Genomic DNA, 15,589 nt, shown 5'->3' on the forward strand with positions numbered 1-15,589 from the left:
GGTCATGCGGCCACGATCCAGGGTGGAGAGGGCAACGAGTGCGAATATCTCGGTAAGTTCCAGTCTCTACTGCACTTCCGAGATCTCCTCCAACAGAATCGAAAAGCTAGAGTTTTCCACGCACAATCTGATTTCCGTTTCACACACTCTGTTTTTCGTTTTTGTTTTGCTATATTAGGTTCTGTTTTACAACAGTATATACATGCAAATAAGTAAGGAAGATTAGAATTTTTATGAATAATGTATAGAGATTAGTAAGGTATAGTGGATGCATATTTTGTTTATTAAATTATGTTGATTTGACTAAGACATGTTTGATTAATTGAATCCTGTGATGAAATTAATGATATATATATATATATATATATAAAGTAATGAAGAACTCATTTTATAATGAATTTTAGATTCAACCTAATCTTTGATTTTTTTATAATGATTTCTATTACGAAGTGGACTTTAAGTCTAACTCAACCCCATAAAACCGGCTCATGAGGTTGAGGTTTGCACCCACTTATATATAATGAAAGGCTCTAATCTCTAGTCGATGTGGGATCTCCAACACACCCCCCTCACGCCGAGACTACCAACTCGTGCGTGGGACTATATATTATGGGTGGTCCGATAGCGGGTGGCACGATAGGCCCAACACAAACACTTGCTAGGATAGACTCGAAATGGCTATGATACCATATTACGAAGTGGACTTTAAGCCTAACTCAACCTCATAAAACCGGTTCATAGGGTTGAGATTTGCACCCACTTATATCCAATGAAAGGCTCTAATCTCTAGTCGATGTGGGATCTCCAACACACCCCCCTCACGCCGAGACTGCCAACTCGTGCGTGGGACTATATCTTATGGGTGGTCCGATAGCGGGTGGCACAATAGGCCCAACAAATACTCGCTAGGATAAGCTCAAAATGGCTCTGATACCATATTACGAAGTGGACTTTAAGCCTAACTCAACCCCATAAAACCGGCTCATAAGGTTGAGGTTTGCACCCACTTATATACAATGAAAGGCTCTAATCTCTAGTCGATGTGGGATCTCCAACATTTCAACTCCCTTTTTTTTACTTATTTATAATTGAATTCATTGGAAGACCACTTAGGATCAACTGATCATATATATTATATCATTTTTTTTAGTGTTAGATGGTTTAACACTACATTAGATTATCTATACTAAAGTTGTTTTCAATTTTATTGTGAAACGATAATGATTAATGATTAAGCCTCTGATGAGTTTAGAGGTAGTGAGTGTTTTATCACTCATAATATTTGTGATCAACTAAAGTAAAAATTTGTAAATATTTGACTAAGTCAAAATCTATGTTTAGAGGTTTCTAAACCATCTATAGGTAATAGACTTTCTAGGGGTTAAAGTGACTGGTGGTACACGACCATCTGCTTTGATCAAAACTTTTTACCAAACCGTCTATTGCATTAATTTGACTTCCGACATAATTAGCATTTTCAACTCGGAACTAAATCACTGTGTATATGAATTTACAATTATTTTAACACATTCTTTTGGATGTTAGTTAAACAGTTTTAATTATATAAATATTATCTTGTAAACTGGTTTTAATTAAAAAGTTAAAAATATTAAAAAGAGAATAAACTGAAAAAAATAAGAAAAATATGTCTTATTTAATTTGAAAAAACTAAAATACATTAAATAAAATTTTATAATTTATCACGGTAAATTGAAAAAATATGTATACCCTTTTCAGATCTTAATTTGTTTTTTTTTATCATTCTTTCTCTATATAAGAAAAGACAACATCACATAGAAGGCATATGCAGTAACGACTAGTTTGTTTTTATGGATGTGCTATTTACAAGAGAGGATGTGTAGTGATATCTACTATTTAGATTAAGTGATGCACGCAGAAATGTGAGAAAGGATATCTACATGAACAGTGAAAATCATGTTTCTCTTATATGCATAGATTGTTGTGGAAAAACACGTCAGTATTGGTGATTTTCCCAATTTATCCCAGTCTTGAAGATTCATCATCCCACTGCCATTGGTGTCAGCCTCTTTGATCATTCCGGTCAGCTCCTCCGCCATGAGGGCGTGGCCAAACCTCGCCATGGAGTGGGCCAACTCCGTCGTCGTGATGAAGCCATTTCTGTTGCGCTCGAACATTCTTTTCATTTTCCTCTTTCTTTTATTTTTTAAAATGAGTTCTGGGTATAGTTTTTTTTTTATGAAAAAATGATTATTTGACTGTAGGAAAATAATTAAAATTTGAAAGATTGGAAACCGTGAAAGGTGTTTTTTTTGTCATTACGGAGAAAGAGTGAAAAAGTGGAAGCGAGATGTTATGTTTAGGTTTACAAGATCACTTAATACTTTCTTAATTCTGTTATGCAAAAACGAACAAAAGTGAAGGCGAAATGTGAATGGAAGACGAAGGCGAAGTGCGAATAGAACTAAGAAATCTAAACGGAATAATGAAGTTTGAACGGAAGGTGTGATAAGAGAGAGTGTCTAGACGTGAATATTGGTAAGATTTATTAACGTTTTTTAGAATTTTTTTGGTATTTTATGGTTGCTATTTGTTTTGGAATTTAGTGATATTTTTGTTGGTGGTCCTATGGTAAGTGTTGGGTTTGGGTTCACTACCTATGTGGAGGCCCAGTCCACACTGAAATTAGGTTAGGTCTCTTTTGCTTCTCATTCTTTCAAGCGATGAGTGAGTGTAGTCAAGGTGCAATAGAGAGAGCAGAGAGAGCCATCCAGAAACTCTTGGAGAGAGCCAAGAGTGTGCCATCCATAGAGAGTGATATAGGGAGTGAAATAGAGAGTGATAGTGAAACAGAGAAAAGGAGAAAGTTTCGTCAGAAACTTCCGACCACCGCCGCCGATTTGTTCACCGTTGGATTTGGCTGAAACTTTGTCAGCAGGTTCATACTGTGTGTAACTTCAATCTGACCGTTCGGATCTTGCAGAAGGTGTTTGAGCAGAGAGAAATTCATCTCACTCTACAGCAGCATTTTTCAGCGTTTCTTTTGAGAACGGGAATTTTGTCAGCAGGTTCATTCCTCGTGGTAATTCAGTTTGACCGTTCAGATTGTTTCAAAAGTCACTGGAACAGTGACATATATGCCATGTACGGTAACTGCAGTTTGTGAATTTTTTAGGTTCCTTGTTCTCTGTTTTCATCTCTGTTGTATTGGTATTTGACTGGTCATTGAGCACAATTTGTGCTGTGATTTGAGTCTCTTGTAACCATATTTTTTGGTCATTGAGCACAATTTGTGCCCGTAGTTTTTACTTCTGACATTGAGAAAGTTTTCCACGTTAAAATTCTTGTGTCTTCTTAAAGTGTGTTTTGTGTTGCTGCCATTATTTGCTATTGCTCCTCACATATTCTTGCAAGTTGGGGAAATTATTATCAACTGCGTATTGCTCTTGTTGAGATATTATTGTTATTGTATTGAATTTCCCATCAGTAAGGTTCTAAATACTATACTGGTACTTATCTATTGATAAACTTCCGAAGTTTGTGAGTATTGCCGAGTTAAGTTATCTAACATACTTTTGTGCCATATATTTAAGGGTCTTGATATATTAATGTATAAATTTTACTTCTTCGTTACATGCTTACAAAATACAAAATTAAAATTCTTAATAATGATTTGATATTTAAAAAATGGTTGTTAGGATAAGGTGAAGTGGATGTAGTCTTATATTAAGAACAAAAATGTTTTGTTAACACTCTTTGCATCATGACACATTTGACTCTGTCAACGTGGCAAAAAATGATGACGTGACAAAGACAATTTTGTAACAATAATGATTTCAGAAGCACCTCGGAGATTGTTTCTCTGAATTCTTGTCCACTACCACCGAGGACTCCTCCGGTGACGCTCCTCTCCATATCCGGGCTCCGTCGCCTCCTCGACGAGTTCCTCTACTGCGAGACCGAGTTGAAAGTTGTTGTTCTCATGGGTCACGACCCCTCCTAGATAGCCAAGCAAGATCGTCATTGTCGCGCTCGACGTGACGACGCACCGTGAACAACTTTGCCGCTAACAACAAGGACCGCGTGCGATCGCTGCCATTTGATGATTCGACGAAACTCTGAATTTTGGTCATATATTACATCAGTTATTACTAAAAACTGATGTAATATAGTTCACGCTACTCATTCGCGAACAATCTCATTCTACTACGTCATTGTCACGTCTGCAACGTCAAATGTGTTACTGTCAGAGGGTGTCAATATAATAGGACTCTATTAAGAAAGTGTAGTATTAAAAGTAAGTTTGTGATATAATTCACATTATATAAACTTTTGGGGAGTAGTTAATGGGACATTATATGAAATCTCACATATGAAAATTAGCAAAGGGAGAATCATAGTGATTGCTTCAATTTGAAGATGGTTCCTCTACCATAGATAAGTATATATAATGTATAAAGTTTGGATATTATTTTAGAGTCATGAAAATATCTTATTCAAATAATTTGGAACTATGAACAATTTATTTAAATGATAGAAGTTAAGCCCTCAAAGATTCTCTTATGCTATTTTTATTTGATTATACGCAGAATGATGTATTGGTTGCATAATTATCAATATTTTTTTAAATAAAAAAGTAATAAAGATTTAAGTTCTCATGAAGATGTATATATTTATTTTCTTGTTTATTAGATATATAACTAACTAACTATATATATATATTATGATTTATTTTAAGAAATGGACTAACTTCTTCACTAAACCTAATTCATTTATTATAATATATATATATATATATATATATATATATATAATAAAAGAAGTGAACATTATAATTTAATTTTACAAATCAATTTATAAAATAATATTTATACTTATTTATATATTACACAGACCAATTTTATTTTTAATAAATATGAGACATGGTATGACATTAAGGAACTATTTTTTCACACCTTATTATTTAAAACAAAAGGAATAGTTTGACACCGTGAATAGTAACAACAATAACTTCGCAATATCTCTATGCAGTTTTCGGTGGGGCTCAGTGTACAAATTATGCTGGGAGAATGGTATATTGTTTTTTGGTCGTTCTATACAGCTATGCTTTTTTGGTTTAATCCCCCTTTTTTTTTTCTTTATAAGAATTGAAACATTTTTAGTGTTTTTTTTTATTTAATGTATTTTTTTTGCTGATAATTTTCTTACAATCCTTTTTAATAATAAATAATATTTTAAATTAAAAATAAAATAAATAAAATAAAAATATTATTTTATTCACTTGTTAAAAAAAGTGGTAAAGTATCAACACTCTATTTTAAAAATGTTATATTGGTTCTTTAGGTAAGTAAATATTATCAATATAGCTAAATTAAAAATGTGTGTTTTCTTGCTTTAAATAGACATTCGTTGTCATAATTAACTCACTTCAAGCTATATTATTGGTTTAAGAAACATTCAGCATATCTGCTTAAGCCACCTTGTTGTAAGACAAGTGTTATTTATGTATGGAAAATAAATTAACTCACAAGAACCTCACTTTATAGAAGAATCCAAAAAAGTGGAAAAAAAAGCAACACCATTATCGAAATCATTCAATAAAAGAAAGAACAAGAGAATTAGATTCCACCCAAACTAAGTGTAAGATTAACATTTCCCTTCATGTCAGTGCGCAAAGAATCTTTAGTTTGTGTATTTATACAATGCCTTAGAAACCCATTAATAATGCAGTGGAGGACCATTTCATTATTAGTTCAGGTGAAGTGGTCACACATAGATAGAATATAATATTTTGTGTTTAGGGTTCATCAGATCCAAGTCATAATAATCCATTCACATCTTGCAGTTGCAGATATATATATATATATATATATATATATATATATATATATATATATATATATGCATGCATGCTCCATCTATTTCTTCATAGATTTTCAATTTCATTAGCTATTTCATTACATTTTTTGTTATGTTTATGGTTTTAACTGTGAGTATAATGAACTGGAGTGGTGTGTATGGTGGGAAGATTCAAGTTCTTTTTCCTTACATGTTTGAATATTAGCACAATGAGGGCATGTTGTAGGCTTCGACTGTGTTGGATTATGGTTTCTGCCACAACATGCATTTCATGCTTTTGGTGAAGCCTACCACAAACCCTCCTTATGCTAATATTCAAAGGTTCGAAGAGTGTTTATGTGTGCTGCTATGTTGCTATGATCAGTTGAACCAAGCGAATACTTAAAGGGAAATTAACTTTAATTCATTGTATTTAGTTCTCTAATATATTTATGCAGGTAAGGTATTTGATGAATTGACAAAACACATTTTTCACTTCTTTCCACTCTCCAATAATGCCAACCAGATGGAACGGAAGCTCACAAAATATCGAATTTGTTGTGCGGAAGGAGTTGCTTATGAACAAACCTCTCCGAACCAAAATCCCCGATGGAAACAAAGTTGAAGGGAAAAAAGAAAACAAGAAATGGAAGTTTTTTTCAACTTCTCTGTGTTGTTGTCTGAAAGGAGAACAACAAGCCTAGTAATGAATTTCTAAGTCTCTGCCTTTGCCTCAAAGTGATGATGAAAATTCTGTGTATGTTTTGAATTTTGTTTCAATTCTGATATAAACATGCACTAAGTCCATTTTAGGTTTAAAGTTTAAAAAGTGTTCTCACAAATTTCTAATGTATGACACGAAGTTCAACACACTAATTTTTAAAATAAAAATACTTTTCAATTCAGCTAAAGTTAATCAAAATATCTTAATATAATGCCTCATTTGATCTAATATATTATCAATACAATAATATTTCACATATTACTATTGTATTTCAATATATTTTTGTCCCTATGTCCCTGATCCAAAATTAAACCTTCCAGTTACTTATAGTATAAAAATGATTGAAATGAATTTTTCTCTGAGAAATAATTGTTAGTTTTTATTCAAATATTTTTAGTTTTGTTTTTTTAAATTTTTTATTGGTTTGATTGTAGAATGATGTGCAGTGTAACTAGTTCCACTGGGTTAATGAAGTGAAACCTCAAATTGAAGTAGCTGAATGATCTAAAGTTTGGATCATGAACAAAAACCAATTTTGTGTTCTAATATATAAGGACAAAAAAACATATTTAACCATACTAATAATAATAGTAATAATGTTAATATTAATAATATGAGTAATAATTACAATAATGTTATTATTATTTTTCATAATAATAATAGTAATGATAATAATATAAATAATAATAATTTTAATAAAAATAATATTCAATAATCTATTTTAATATATAAAGGGATTTGGTTTACACATTTACTTTTTCAATTTTATTCTTTATAATATTAAAATATTTTGTTTTCCAATTGAAAATTTGAATTTTAAAAGAGTAAGAAAATTTTGAATTTAAAAAAAAATAAAGAATCCAATCTCTTACAATTGTTCCCATTAAATAACTACTTTTTTTAAATTCAAATAATTCTTTCTACTAAAAAACAACCTACACAATAAATTTTTTATAAAAATTATTATTTTTATAAAAATATTTTTTATAATTTAATAATATATTTATTCCAATAATTATTATAATAATATTATTTTTTGTCAAAATAAAAAAGTGTAATTATTCATATTTTAAAAAAATAATTTTTTTCTTTATTTAATAAAATAAATAATTGAATAATTATTTTTATTTTAAAATAATTAAATAACTTCTCTTTTTAGAAATAATTGTTACATATATTTATATAGAATAATTTTTATCTTTTAATATATATAATTTCTTCTTTAAAGAAAGAATATAATCAATTCTTAATATAATTTAAGAAATAAATTTTATTAACAAAAATTATACTCATTAATTGTAGGTAAATTTAAAGACAAACATATTATCAACAAATTCTTGATCGTCACTTTTCGTTCGTTTTTTTATTTAGAGACAAAAGTTTAGTATTTCTAACAAATTTTGCCTATCGATAAAGCCAATTTTTACATAGTGTTCTGTAAAAATGGTTGGTTCTTGATTTTGTCTTTCAAATATGAAAGAAGTTAGGTATTTATTTTGCTTTCCAAACTCGTGCAAAGTGAAGAAACTTAAGTTTCAATTATAAATCTCAAGTGCAAAAATTCAATCAGTACATATCTTCTTATCTTCTTGATATAATTGAAGATGGTAGATACTTCACTACATTATGAAGATTGTAGATACTCTTATTACCATATATTTGTTGTGTAGTATTAAATAATAACGATCTCACTTGAAGCTGCATTATTTGTTTAAGCAACATTTGTTCAAAGAAAAATAAAAACAATATATATATATATATATATATATATATATATTTTGTACTCATACGGGCGAGACTGAAGATCCGGTCATCCTGACCGAGACTCGGACTTGCTGACCGAGACCGGGGAAATCTTGTCGAGACCACAAAAACTTGGTCGAGACAAGAAAAATCGCCACGGTCAATCTGACCGGCCGACCCATACATTCATTAACGCTCAAATCGAGGTTAGTGGAGCTAATCTGTCATTAAGGATTAGGTAATACACCTATAAGTGAGATTCATTACACTAATCAGATCCAACAAGGTAAGTCCATTAAAATGGTATAAATAACACATATCCTAAGGAGAAAGGTACGTCATTTATTATTGTGCACCTACCCGAATGCGATCACCCGCTTTACTGACTTGAGCGTTCCGCAGGTACCTCCATTCGATGTTCACCCAAGACCGAGAGTCGAAGAAGAAACACGAAGACGAGAAGAACTTCAGTCAAGCACTCAACAACCTGTCTGATCAAGGAGGAGGACGAAAACTTCAATAGTTCTCTAGGTCCTATCTCCTTAGCAGAAACATATATATATATATATATTTTTTAAAGCGACTTATCATAAGATAAGTGTTCTGAATGGAAAAGAGATTAATTATGTGACAAAGCGAACCTCCTTTATAGAAGAATCCAAAAAAGTGAAAAACAGCAACACCATTATTGAAATCATTGAATAAAACAAAGAACAAGAGAATTAGATTCCACCCAAATTAAGTGTAAGGTTTACATTTCCCTTCATGTGAGTGAGCAAAGAATCTTTAGTTTGTGTATTTATAGAAAGCCTTAGAAACCCAATAATAATGCAGTGGAGAAGCATTTGATTATTAGTTCAGGTGAAGTGGTCAAACAGAGATATAATATAATATTTTGTCTTTAGGTTCATCAGATCCTAGTAATAATAATCCATTTACATCATTGAGTTTCAGTTGCAGATATATATATGCATGTCTCCACCTATTTCTTCATAGATTTTCAGTTTTCATTCCAGTTCTGTTCATTAACCATTTCATTACATTTTTTCTTATGTATATATGGTTTTAACTGCCATACATGCATCTATACTGATAAGATGCATATAAGTTTATATATATGGCATGATAAGTGATGCATGATGCATCTTATATATAACCTTTTGGTTTGTTGGAGTAAACTTGTTGATGTCTTTTATGCAGGTTTTTGACTTTTGGCTCCTTTCCCACTCTCCAATAATGGAAAAAGCGACGATAGAAACCTTTGAACCCATAAAGTTAGAAACCATTGAACCCAAATGGATTGACAATGAACCAGAAGTTGGACCCTTTTGGAACCAAAGCACAGCAAATAAACACAGGGAGGTGAAGAAGTCGCATACAGACCTAAGCAAACCTGTCCAAACCAAAATCTGGTGGAATGGAAAAAAAACTCTTTTCTGAAAGGTGATGAACAAGCCAAGTAATCAATTTCTAAGTGTACCTTTGCCTAAAAGTGATGCAACTTCTACTAGTGTATGAAACCACAAATAAGTGATGAAACTTCAACTAGTGTATGAAACCACAAATAAATATGTACTGTTTCAGGAATAAAACTACTTTTTAATTTTGTTTCAATTCTCATGTAAACATGCACTAGCTAGAAGTTCAACACACTAATTTTTAAAATAAAAATACTTTTGAATTCCGCTAAAATTGATTAAAATATCTTAATGCAACGCCTAACATAATCTAATATATTAGTAGATTAATATAATAATATTTCTCATATATACTATTAATTTCTATATAAGATACATTGTACTTGATATTCGAACATAATTTCTTAAAAAATAATATATACATCAATCCACAAAAAATAATATCCATTAACTCTGAATACTTCACGTAAAATCAAATTATACAAACATATACATGAGGTTGAATTAATTTAAAAATACCTAAAGAATACATATGAAATTATCCTAATAATATTCATGCACTATAAATTATATTTGATTCACATATGAATTTTTAACCTCTTCTTGTAAAAAGACTTATATTAGGTGTATCTCATCAGAATTTCGAATGTGACTCGTTAAAAATATTACTAGTAAAAATAAATATTGATTTCTTATTTTAGGCTTTCATTGTAAAAAGTGGTATAATACAAAAATCTCCTTCAACTTCTCACCATTTTAGTCTTATTTATATGATTAGATCATTAGTAAAACATAAGATATACTATTTAAATAAATCAACGCGTTACTTTGAGCTTTTTAACATATTATTTACTAAACTTCACATTTTTAACAAATTAGATTGTTTGTTTTTTTTTATCAACAAGCAGAAAATGAATAAATATGAACCACTTCAAGAGTGGTCCAATCCTTATACATGATTGCTAAAAACCATGATGTCACGTCTTTCCAAGTTATCTTTAGTTGCAACTGAATTTAGTAGCACCCTCCAAGCAATAAACTGGGTTGAAGGCAAAACAAAAGTCTTCCACAGAGGAACAAACAGACTATCTCCCTCGAAAGGACCTCTTAAAGTTTCATAGGCAGACTTTACTGAAAACCCATTATCCTTACCAACCTTCCAAACCCAGTTATCTTCATAATTCAAGACAAGGACCTTTCCATGCATCTCTTGTAATAGTTGAAGTTCCTTATTTTTCTCCCAATCAAACAGAACTCTTCTCCAGACAAACTTTGAATCCCATATACCATTAAACCACTCCTCACTAGACTCTAAATTACCTTATTTATTACAACACAAAGAAAACAGTCTTGAAAATTTACTCTTCAAATCTTCATTGTCCACCCACACATCTTTCCAGAACAAGACTTCCTTCCCGTTTCCCACTCCCCACTCCCCACTCGAAACAGTCCTCAAAGTTCCTACCCCATTCCTTCATCCCCCAAACTCCCTTCAAATCTCTCCACCAGTTGGAATCCTTAGCATTGACACTTTGCTCTTGCAAGCTTCTCCAACCTTCATATTTAGACTCGAGAATCTCCTTCCAGAGACCACCCTTATCAAAACCCAGACATTAAATCCATTTTCTCATCAAAGTCACAATGAAAAGCCTTAATTTCAAAATACCAAGACCGCCAGCTTCTCGAGGCTCGCAAGCCTTTTTCCAAGAAACCCACACAATCTTCCTTCCTTCTGAACCCCAACCCCACAAAAACCTTCTTTGAATTTTCTCAATCTCCTTCAACACAACAAGAGGCAACTTATTCATAGATATATAGAACAACGGGAGAGAAGAAATAACTGACTTAATCAGACAAACCCTCTCAACCAATGAAGAGTTACTTTGACAAAATCTGTCATCTCTGTTGTCCCTTTATATTTCCTGACTCTTTTCAAAATGCCCACAACAGTTGAGAAATTAATCACAAGATTACAAAGAGATTTTTTTATAGGGATGGGGTATCTTTTGCTGGAAGAGTTACTTTGACAAAATTTGTCGTCTTTGTGGTCCCTTTATATTACCTGTCTCTTTTTAAAATGCCCATAGCAGTTGGGAAATTAATCACGGGACTACAAAGAGATTTTTTTATGGGATAGAGAAGTGATAGAAGGAAAATAGCTTGGGCGAAATGAGAATTCCTATGTCAATTCAAATCAGATGGAAGATTAGGAATTAAGGATGTAAACTTTTTTAATATGGCTCTTATTGGGAAATGAAAATGGAGACTTGGTTGTGAAAAGTCAAGACTTTGGAAATAGGTATTGGAATCTAAATATGGTTCTTGGAGAGGGTTGGATGTTAGTGTTGTGTCAAATACTGAATCTTGGTGGTGGAGAGATATCAAGAAGGTGTGTGGAGGAAACTCAAATTCATTATTTGATAATTAGAGAAGGTGGAAGGTAGGTGTAGGGAGTACGTAATATTCTATTTTGGACAGATTGTTGGGCAGGGAACGATAATCTTAAAAATATATATCCTAGATTTTTTTTTTCAAATTCAGTACTTAAAAAGGGTTTTGTAGATAAATATGGGGTATGACATGAGAACTAGTGGGTATGGCAAATAGAATGGAGAAGAGAGTGATTTTTATGAGAAATTGAAATTATAAATGCCTTTATGGATGAATTGAAGGTTGTTAAAATAGATGCTTGTTTAAATGATGAGTAGATGTGGCTAGGTGATATCTCAAATTCTTTTGCACCAAAATATATTGCAGCCACATCTATTTTCTGCATTTAACTTTGATTCTTTCGAGAGTTTAAAAGCTCTTCCATCAACACAATATTTTTTCTGACGTGTTTTAACTGGTAAAATTGCAACCTATGATAATTTAATACATAGAGGAATTCAGGTTGGAGGGAGATGTATGTCATGTGTGGGTCTGAGCTTGAACAGTAAATCATCTTTTCTTCACATGTAAAGTGACTTCTAAAGTGTTGTATATGTATGATGTTTGGGCTGGTAGAGTCTTTGTACATTTTGAACAAATAGGTTTTACAGATCTAAACTACTTGGGAAATTATGTCTGGAGATGTATGTGGATTGCCATTATGTAGGGAATTTGGAATCATAGGAATAGGATAATTTTAATAATGCAGTGGTGGATCCTGTTGAAATTTTTGCTAAGGCCAAAGTAAAGGCATGGGCATGGGTAACCTATAAATTCCCAAAGTCAATTTTTTCTTATTCTGATAGGTGTATTAATGTATATGAATGTTTAAAATCACTACATTGATCGTTAACGTCTTTTCTATACTTTTTGGTTGGTTTTTGTTTTGGATGAGAGCACATCCCTTTGGGTACAACTATAGCCACAACTGATGCGTGGGAAGCTGTAGTAGATAGCAAGGAAGAATTTTTTTTCCTTAGAGTTGCCATGTTTTATATCCTGGAATTGAGCTAAGTTGTTGTGTATTTTTTATAGATGTAGTATGATGTATATGTGTTGGGTTTTTGTTAGAGGTTTAAGCTTACCAACTTTATATGTGCAGAATATGGCTAAACTTTGGCCATTTTACTCTGACAACCTCACTTCTCTAGCTTTGAGGAATTTTGTACATGGGGGTTGGAGTACCCCTAGAACTCACATTTTTTTTTATATATTTTTACTGCTGATAATAATATAAATAATAATAATAATAATAGGTTTAATAAAAATAATATTAAATAATCAATAACAACATATAAATGTGATTCTTTTTTTTTTTGTGTACACATTTTGTTTTTCAATTTTATTCTTTAAAATATTTCATTTTCCAATTGAAAATTTGAATTTTAAATTTTTTTGAAAATTTTGAATTTTGAAAAAAAAAATAAAGAATACAATTTCTTATAATTTTATCCATTAAATAACTATTTTTTTTAAAATTCAAATAATTTTTCTCAATAAAAAACAACCTACACAATAAAAAATTAAATACAAAATATCAAAATTTATTATTTTTATAATAATTTTTAATAAAAATATTTATAATTTAATAATATATTGATACCAATTTAGAAACTATTTTTTTTATCATCAAAAAATTAATTAATTGAAGAAAACACTTCAGGAGTGTTCTAATCCTATCCATCTTACTATTAAACCCAGAAACATAAAAATCTTAGACATAATTTAGAAACTATTTATCAATAATACAAATTAATTTAGAAATCAATAAGTTTTTTTAGTTTTAAAATAGGGTTTAATCAATATATAAAAATTAATTATTTTTTCTTTGTAAAATTAGTTTTTATTTAATGATTTTGTAATAGTGATTTAAATAGTATTTTTTTAAAATAAAATATTTTATTTATTTAATAAAATAAATAATTGAATAATTATTTTTATTATAAAATAATTAAATATCCTCTTTTTAGAAATAACTGTTATATATATAATATTTTTTACCTTTTAATATATATAATTTATCTTTTTAAAAAAAATATACTCAATTGTTGTTATAATTTAATAAATAAATTTATTAAGAAAAATTTTACTCCTTATTAAAAATTGTAGGTAAAATTACAAACGATCTTATCAATGGATTTTTGAACATTTCTTTTCCGTTAGTAATTTCAATTACGCTATGATAATCATGTGCTAGGAAGAAGATTCATAGCTATAGTTGGGCATCACATTGTGTGTTGTGATTGACGTGTATACAGTGTAATCTGAGTGACAAGGTTGCATGGTGGGAAGAGTTGACGGTTTTCAAAAGTACACGCCAAAATATGGGGTGGCGTTGCTGTGGTGACTTTAATGTTGTCAGGAGTGTAGAAGAAAGGAAAGGAGTTAGAGGAAGTGCTAACCAAAAGAAGGAGATCAGTGGCTTCAATAATTTCAGTGATAAGAATCTGTTGGTGGATTTACCTATTGTAGGTAAGAAGTATACATGGTACAAAGTAAATGGTTCAGCTAAAAGTAGGTTGAATAATGCACTTGTCTTTGAAGAGTGGCTTCAAATGTGGCCAACGACCAAACAATACGTACAACCGAGGGAGGTATCAGACCTTTTTGCGTTAGTACTGAAATCTTAAGTCAAAGATTGGGACTAAAACCTTTCAAATATATAGATGCATGGCTATTGAAACTTGGGTTCAAGGAGTTGGTGAAGGGTAAGTGCAGGGCAATAGTACCTCCAAATTGAAAGACAAATTGAAGCTCCTAAAGGGTGACCTCAAAGGGTCGAACTGGAGTATGTTCGAGAACTTGGATGTGAATAAGAAGAGGATTATGAAGGAAATCGAATGTATAGACGTCAAGGATGCCAACAATGATCTTGAGGAGAGTGACAAACTGAGAAGATTTGAGTTGTTAATCAGCAGAGGTTGTTAGATAAAAAACTTGAATCCCTTTTCAAGCAAAAAGTCAGAGCAAACTGGTTTAAGCATGGGGACTCTAACTCCAAATACTACCACTCTGTAATTCAGTGGAGAAGGTTTAGAAATGAAGTCAAAGGTGTTGAGGTAGATAACCAATGGTGTGAGGAATCGAAAGTTCTCCGCGGGGAAGCAAAAAGAGTGTTTGAACAAAGGTTCATGACTACATCCGATGTTGGTGTTAGTCTTTGTTTCGTTTAGTTCAAGTCTCTCCCTGGGGAGGTTAGTTTAAGATTGGTAGCTGACTTTATTGAGGATGAAGTGAAAGAAGTAGTGTGGCAGTGTGAGGGATCAAAGAGCCCGAGCCCGAACAGGTTTAACTTTAATTTTATCAAGAGTGATTGGGATACCTTCAAGAAGGATATTGTGGAAGTTGTCCATTTTTTTTTCAAAAATCGGGGTGCATTCTGAAGGGGTGTAATGCCTCATTTATTGCATTAGTTCCAAAAGTGAAAGATCCCAATACACTTGACCAATTCAGGCCC

General features: G+C 31.4%; 2 long non-coding RNA genes across 3 annotated transcripts; both read left to right on the forward strand.

The window, feature by feature from the left end:
- Positions 1–5,625: 5,625 nt before the first annotated feature.
- Positions 5,626–6,689, forward strand: LOC137823548 (uncharacterized). 2 transcript variants are annotated; one of them, XR_011083143.2, is made up of 2 exons: positions 5,626–5,736; positions 6,276–6,689. It is a non-coding gene; the product is annotated as an uncharacterized LOC137823548 (long non-coding RNA). The 2 variants fall into 2 exon arrangements; XR_016514749.1 differs by having other exon boundaries at positions 5,703–5,796; positions 6,276–6,646.
- Positions 6,690–8,821: 2,132 nt separating this feature from the next.
- On the forward strand, positions 8,822–9,898 carry LOC137823549 (uncharacterized). The gene is made up of 2 exons (XR_011083144.2): positions 8,822–9,145; positions 9,485–9,898. It is a non-coding gene; the product is annotated as an uncharacterized LOC137823549 (long non-coding RNA).
- The last annotated feature ends 5,691 nt before the right edge of the window (positions 9,899–15,589 follow it).

Source organism: Phaseolus vulgaris, chromosome 8 (assembly GCF_051622355.1).
Source record: "Phaseolus vulgaris cultivar YP4 chromosome 8, ASM5162235v1, whole genome shotgun sequence".
Lineage (NCBI taxonomy): Eukaryota > Viridiplantae > Streptophyta > Magnoliopsida > Fabales > Fabaceae > Phaseolus > Phaseolus vulgaris.